General features: G+C 39.1%; 1 pseudogene; it reads right to left on the bottom strand.

The window, feature by feature from the left end:
• Nucleotides 1-1,499: 1,499 nt before the first annotated feature.
• On the bottom strand, nt 1,500-3,887 carry LOC103605876 (annotated as a pseudogene).
• Nucleotides 3,888-6,663: the final 2,776 nt, after the last annotated feature.

Here is a 6,663-nt window from a genome sequence, read left to right as displayed (position 1 = left end):
CTCTCAGGATCGCGCTGTCTCCTGGCACGGCTGCTCCAGACCCGTCGCCATCTTGGACCCCTTTCCAGGTTTCTTTGAAGGTGTCATTGCACTATCTTCTTGTTCCACTGTGGTTTTGATAAGTTACCTAAAAACAGAGGTGTGCTGTTAAACCAACTGTCTCAAATAAATATAAAAAACAGAAGGTGATTTATAGTGATTTATAGTGCTTAAAAATTTATATGGCTGTCTTCAAGCTAGCGATGTGACTTCCATAACATAGAGCTGGGAAGATAGGTGTAAAATAAAAAAATATATATATATTTTTTTCTTTTTAGATGAATAGTTTTATTTCAGGCTTATTCTCTCAAGGTCCATCCATGTTGTTGCAAATGGCAGTATTTCATTGGTTTTTATAGCTCCTTGACCCTTTATTTTTCATCGCCCACTTTTCTTCCACGTTGCAGTACCTCTCATTACATTCTCGCTCAACCATTTGTGTAAACACCATGGTATTTATTGTTTTATATATTTGACCAAATGCTTATAACTATATAAAAACACACATTTCTTTATATATGTACATACAAATTAGCATAGACATATATGTCTTCTAAGCATAGTGGTAAAGGACCATTGTTTTGATCACCAAAATAAGTATATAGTATTACAAAGACTTCTCTGCGTTTTCCATTTCTCTCCCAATAATACGTTGGGGAAATAACACTAAATTAATGAGAAAAATATGTTTATGCATAATTTATTCCACAATTACCTTGTTGATTCCCATTAATTGTTTCCAGTATTTTATCCTTAACAGAATATTATATAAAAGTAAACACATTCAAACAGAAAGAAATCAATAATCCAGTAGAGGTATTGATTTTTAATGCCCCAACTGAAAGCATGGCCCTGAGTTCAGAGAGCCTTAAACAAATGGTGACTTTTGTGCCCAGCTCTTTTCTTAATTCTATTTACTGCCTAATCTTGTAACATCAGTTAGTTATTGTGCTAACTAAAGACCAATGCAGTGAAAGGGCTTGTTGAGCCCTAAGAACGAGAATGGGCTGGCTGTCCTGCTTCTGCTTCACTCCCTTCTCCGTCCCACATCTGTCTCGGTGATTGTGTCTCCTGGGAACAGTGTCTATTAAAATTGCTTAAGACACTGGTTTAAAATGATGATTCTACGGACCCTACTGAATCAAGCATCTCAGCCTGATGCCCAGAAAACTTTACTAAAACCTTGTGAGGACACAGCCTCAACAAACAACCTAAAGCTCTTTAAGAAGAAAAAAAAAAAAGGCCACATAAAAGGTCCATGGGACAAGAAGCATAGACTAGAACCATTTATAATTTATGGCAAAAATCAGAAATTACACTGGTGCTACCAAGAATGAACTGAAATCTGATATGGCAAAGCTTTTTTATTGAACATCTTGCTGAAGCCTAAGAGATAATGTCACTTCCTGCTGGTACTCCTCTAATCGGTCACTTAGAGCTTTTTTGTGTGTTCAGGATCTTTAAAAGCATCTTCTATGAAACACAGATGCCCCAAATTCCTTGAAATCTTCTGAGGTGACCCACATCTGCTTGAAACTGCTCACGGCAGTCATGACAGATGCACCAATCCAGGCAGAGAAACATCTGTCAGGAGAAGCCGTGATCCTGATGGGGGTCCCTTTGAAAGCCAGCTGTTCCACTTCTTTCATAAGCCTTTCCTCCAGCACGGGAAAGAGAGTGGTGCCCCCAGACAGCACAATCTTTCCAAAATTTTCTTCTGGATGTCCCTGTCACACTTCATGATGCTGCTAAAGACCATTTTTGAGAGCCCTGGGTTGTCGATGTCCAGCTAGTCGGGAGCAAAAAGAACCTCAGGCACCTGGTACAGCTCTTTCCCAAGTTGTATGACCTTACCGTCTGGCAGTCTGTATTCCCTCAGGACCTCCTCAGGCCTCTTGCATAGCTCTTTTTCTGGCTCCAAGGCAACATAGCATAGCTTCTTTTTGATGTCATCCACCAAGGCCTCATTGAGTGTGCCAGGGAAGATACATCCACTAGCAAAGAGGAGCTGGGTGAGGTGCCCTGTGATGTCCCTCCCTGCCACACGGAGCTTGGTGACTGCATGAGGCAGGCAGTGACCCTCAAAGATGGGGACAGTGCAAGAGACCCCATCCCCACTGTCCACCACCAGGCCTGTGACACAAGCAGAGGCATAGAGTGCTACCACTGCATGGTTGGACAGGTAAAAAGCAGGCACACTGAAGTTCTCAAATATCATTTCTGCAGTCTTTTCCCGAATCTCCAGTAGATTCAAGGAGGGCTCAGTCATGACTACACGCTGTCGACAAGGTTTTACCCCCAGCTCCCACTCAAAAATATGCTCCCAGAGTTTCTCCATGTCATCCCAATCTGTTATCAGTCCACGCTCAATGGGATACTGCAAATATAATGCCTCATGCCTGTGCAAGGCTTTTTCCCCCACATAGTACTTGTTTGGATTGGCTGTTCCTGATGGCATGTTGAATTTAGGATGACCCACGACAGTGTTGATGACATGACGAGGTTCAAGCTCTCCAGAAAGGCCTGCTTTGCAAACTCCAGAACCATTATCTAAAATCACAGCTGGAACATCTAATATGTGTGGATCAAACACATCTGTATCATGCTCTTCTGGACTTCACCAGAATAAAGAACTCTTGGGACACTCTGTGGGAAAAAAAGAAACCTTTGGGATTCCAAAGTTCTCAGGTTGTCACCCAGGCAGAGCTAGAAGACTGTCCACAATCCACCCAAATGCCCCTCCTCAAACCATGAATCCTGTCTCCCTTCTGGTGTGCCAGGGCCTACTGAGGTGGTTTCAGTGATGACTGCCTTTTATGTAACAATGTAGCCATGGCAACAGTTGCCCTTAGTGATCATCAGAAGGGTGTGGTCTCTGGGCCACCAGTACTCCCTACTTGGTGAGACATTAAGCAGAGGAATGAAAATTACATCTACAGATAGCTTTGGTAAGCCTGTGAACCCACAGCAAAGGTTTGTTTTAGAATAGAAGCCACAGCAAAGGCTTAGTTTTAGAATAAAGTGAAGCTGAAAACTGTTGGTTTGTCCCAGAGAACTGCCCTCTCTGCTCTGCTCAGCTGCTGCATGTGGAAGGACAAATATTTCTATCCCTTTAGTAAGAGAAGGAACTAAGCACCAGACACATGTTCAGGTTGAATTGGGAATACCCATCATCCACTCAACACACTTTCTTTAATTTTTGTTTAATTTTTTTCTGTTTTAACAGCTATATTGAAATACACTTTGCATACTATAAAATTTACCCATTTAAACTGTCCATTTCCATAATTTTAGCATATATACAGATATATCACGAAAGTCAAGTTTAGAATATTTTCTAAATATTTTCACCTCTTAAAGAATCCTGTTAGCCTTTAGCTATTATCCCTCATCAGACCATCCTTCTAAGCCTAATCCACACTAATACATTTTCTGACTCTATAGATTTACCTTTTCTGCATTTTTCATATAGATGGAGTCATTTAATATGTGGCCTTTTATGACGGGCTTCATTCACTTCATATAATGTTTTCAAGGTTAATCCATCCTTTGTATATAACACATTTTCTTTATTCATCAGTTTATTAAAAATTAGTGTTTCGCCTATTTTATTATGAATTATGCTACTAGAAATAATCTTGTACATGTTTCTGCATGAACTTCTGTTTTCTTTTTTCTTGGGAAAAGAAGTGGAATTTCTAAGTCATATGATAACTCTATGTTGAATCATTTAACATACTGTAAGTCTATTACTGAGCAAGGGCTCATTACCTGATGCACACAGAAGTCAATACCACAGCACCAGATTTTGCAAGAAGAAAGTCTTTATCTGCCAAGTCAAATGTCATGGAGGCAGAAGATTCAGCTGTTAAGTTTGTCTCCCAGAACTAGGGTCTGAACAGGCTTTTAAGGGCTATTCAGGATCCCTGATTAGCTAAATCCTAGTCAGGCCAGATGACATGGCAGAGATGCATAAAAAGCATTTGTGACAAAATTCTATATCCCTTCATGATAAAGACTCTCAACAAGCTAGGTATGGAAGGAAAGTACCTCAATACAATAAAAGACATCTAAAACAAACCCACTGCCAATATCATCCTGAATGGAGAGAAGCCGAAAGCTTTTCCTTTAAGAACAGGAACAAGACAAGGATGCCCACTCTCACAACCCCTATTTATCATAGTACTGGAGGTACTAGCAAGAGCAATCAGGCAAGAGAAAGAAATAAAGGACATCCAAATTGGAAAAGATGAAGTCAAACTGTCCCTATTTGCAGATGATGAAATACTATATATAGAAAATCCTAAAATCTCTATCAAAACACTCTTAGAGCTGGTCAATAATTTCAGTAAAGTTTCAGGACACAAAATCAATACCCAAAATCAGTTGCATTTATATTCTCCAATAATGAGCTAACAGAAAGAGAAATCATTAAAGTAAGCCCATTTACAACAGTCATGAAAAAAATAAAATAAAATACTTAGGAATCAATTTAACCAAGAAGGTGAAAGATCTCTACAATGAGAACTAAAAACCACTACTAAAAGAAGTTAAAGAAGACACAGAAAGGTGGAAAGATACTCCATGCTCTTGGATTCGAAAAATTTACATTTTGAAAATGTCCATACTACCCAAAGTGATCTACAGATTCAGTGCAATCCCCATCAAAATACCAATGACATTCTTCATAGAAATGGAAAAAACAATCTTAACATTCATATGGAACAACAAAAGACCCCGAATAGCCAAAGCAATCCTGAGGAAAAAAAAAATAAAGCTGGAGGCATAACTCTACCTGACTTCAAATTGTACTACAAAGCTAAAGTAACCAAAACAGCATGGTACTGGCATAAAAATAGACACTCAGACCAGTGCAACAGAATAGGGAACCCAGAAATCACCCACGAGGTTTACAACCACCTGATATTTGACAAAGGCAAGAAGAACATACATTAGGGAAAAGACTGCCTCTTCAATAAATGGTGCTGGGAAATGTGGATATCCATATTAAGAAGAATGAAAATGGACATGCACCTCTCACCATATACTATAATCAACTCAAAATGGATTAAAGACTTAAGTGGGGCCGGCCCCATGACTCACTAGGAGAGTGTGGCGCTGGTAGCACCGAGGGCGTGGGTTCAGGTCCTATATAGGGATGGCCGGTGCACTCGCTGGCTAAGCATGGTGCAGACCACACCATGCCGAGGGTTGTGATCCCCTTACCGGTCAGGAAAAAAAAAAAAAAAAAAGACTTAAGGGTAAGCCCTGTAACTGTAAAATTACTAAGGAAAATTATAGGTGAAACACTTCAGGAACTAGGTCTGGGCAAAGACTTTATGAACATGAGCCCAAAAGCACAAACAAAAAAAGAAAAAAAATAAACAAATGGGACTATATCAGACTAAAAAGCTTCTGAACAGCAAAGGAAACAATCAACAGAGTGAAACAACCAACTGCAGAGTGGGAGAAAATTTTTGCTAACTATGCATCCAACAAGGGAATTATATCCATAATATGCATGGAACTCAAGCAATTATACAGTAAAAAAAAATAAATAAATAACCCAATTAAAACATCGGCAAAGGAGCTGAATAGCCCTTTTTCAAAGGAAGACATACAAATGTCCAACAGGTACATGAAAAATGCTCAGCATCACTAGTCATCAGGGAAATGCAAATTAAAACTACATTGGGATATCATCTCACCCCAGTTAGACTGATGATAATATAAAATAATAAGAATAACAAATTCTGGCAAGGGTGTGGAGAGAAGGGAATGCTCCTACACTGTTGGTGGGAATGTAAATTAGCACAACCACTGTGGAAAACAGTATGGAGGTTTCTCAAACAACTACAGATAGATCCTCCATATGATCCAGCAATCCCTCTTCTGGGTATATACCCAGAGAAATGGAAATCTTCATGTTGAAGGGACACCTGCACTCCCGTGTTCATCACAGCTCTGTTTACAATAACTAAGATATGGAACCAACCTAAATGTCCATCAATGGATGATTGGATAAGGAAAATATGGTATATATACACCATAGAATACTACTTTCATATAAAAAATAATGAAATTCTCTCATTTGTCACAACATGGATGAGCTTGGGGAAATTTATTTTGAGTGAAATAAGCAAAGCACAGAGTGATAAATACCGTATGCACTCTCTCATAAGTGGGAGCTAACAGATAAAGAAGAAAGGAAAGAAAGACCACAGTGATGCATTGGACTTGCAGAGGGAGAGAACATACCTAGTGGTACAAAGTGGAGTAGGGAAAGGGGGATGGGGAGGGAGGTTGGGGATAATTGAGGGGATAATTGGGAGGGGGACATGGGATAGAATCACAATTTGTGGTAACAGACATGCTGCCAGTATGGATCTGCCCATCACATGTAAGGCACAAGTGGTGACAATTTGCTTTGTACCCCATGAATATTCATATCCAATAAAAAAAAAACACTAAAATAATAAATAAAATTTTTAAAATAAAAATAAAAAAATAAATTGAATCATACAATAAAAAAAGAAATAAGAAATAAGCTGGGCACAGAACAAGAAATACTGCCTGTCCTCATTCATTTGTGGGAGCTAAAATAAAGAAAAAAAAAAAGAGGAA

The sequence above is a fragment of the Galeopterus variegatus genome, unplaced genomic scaffold, assembly GCF_000696425.1.
Source record: "Galeopterus variegatus unplaced genomic scaffold, G_variegatus-3.0.2 Scaffold6134, whole genome shotgun sequence".
Taxonomy (NCBI): Eukaryota; Metazoa; Chordata; class Mammalia; order Dermoptera; family Cynocephalidae; genus Galeopterus; species Galeopterus variegatus.
This window is presented reverse-complemented; position numbering and strand designations above follow the sequence as displayed.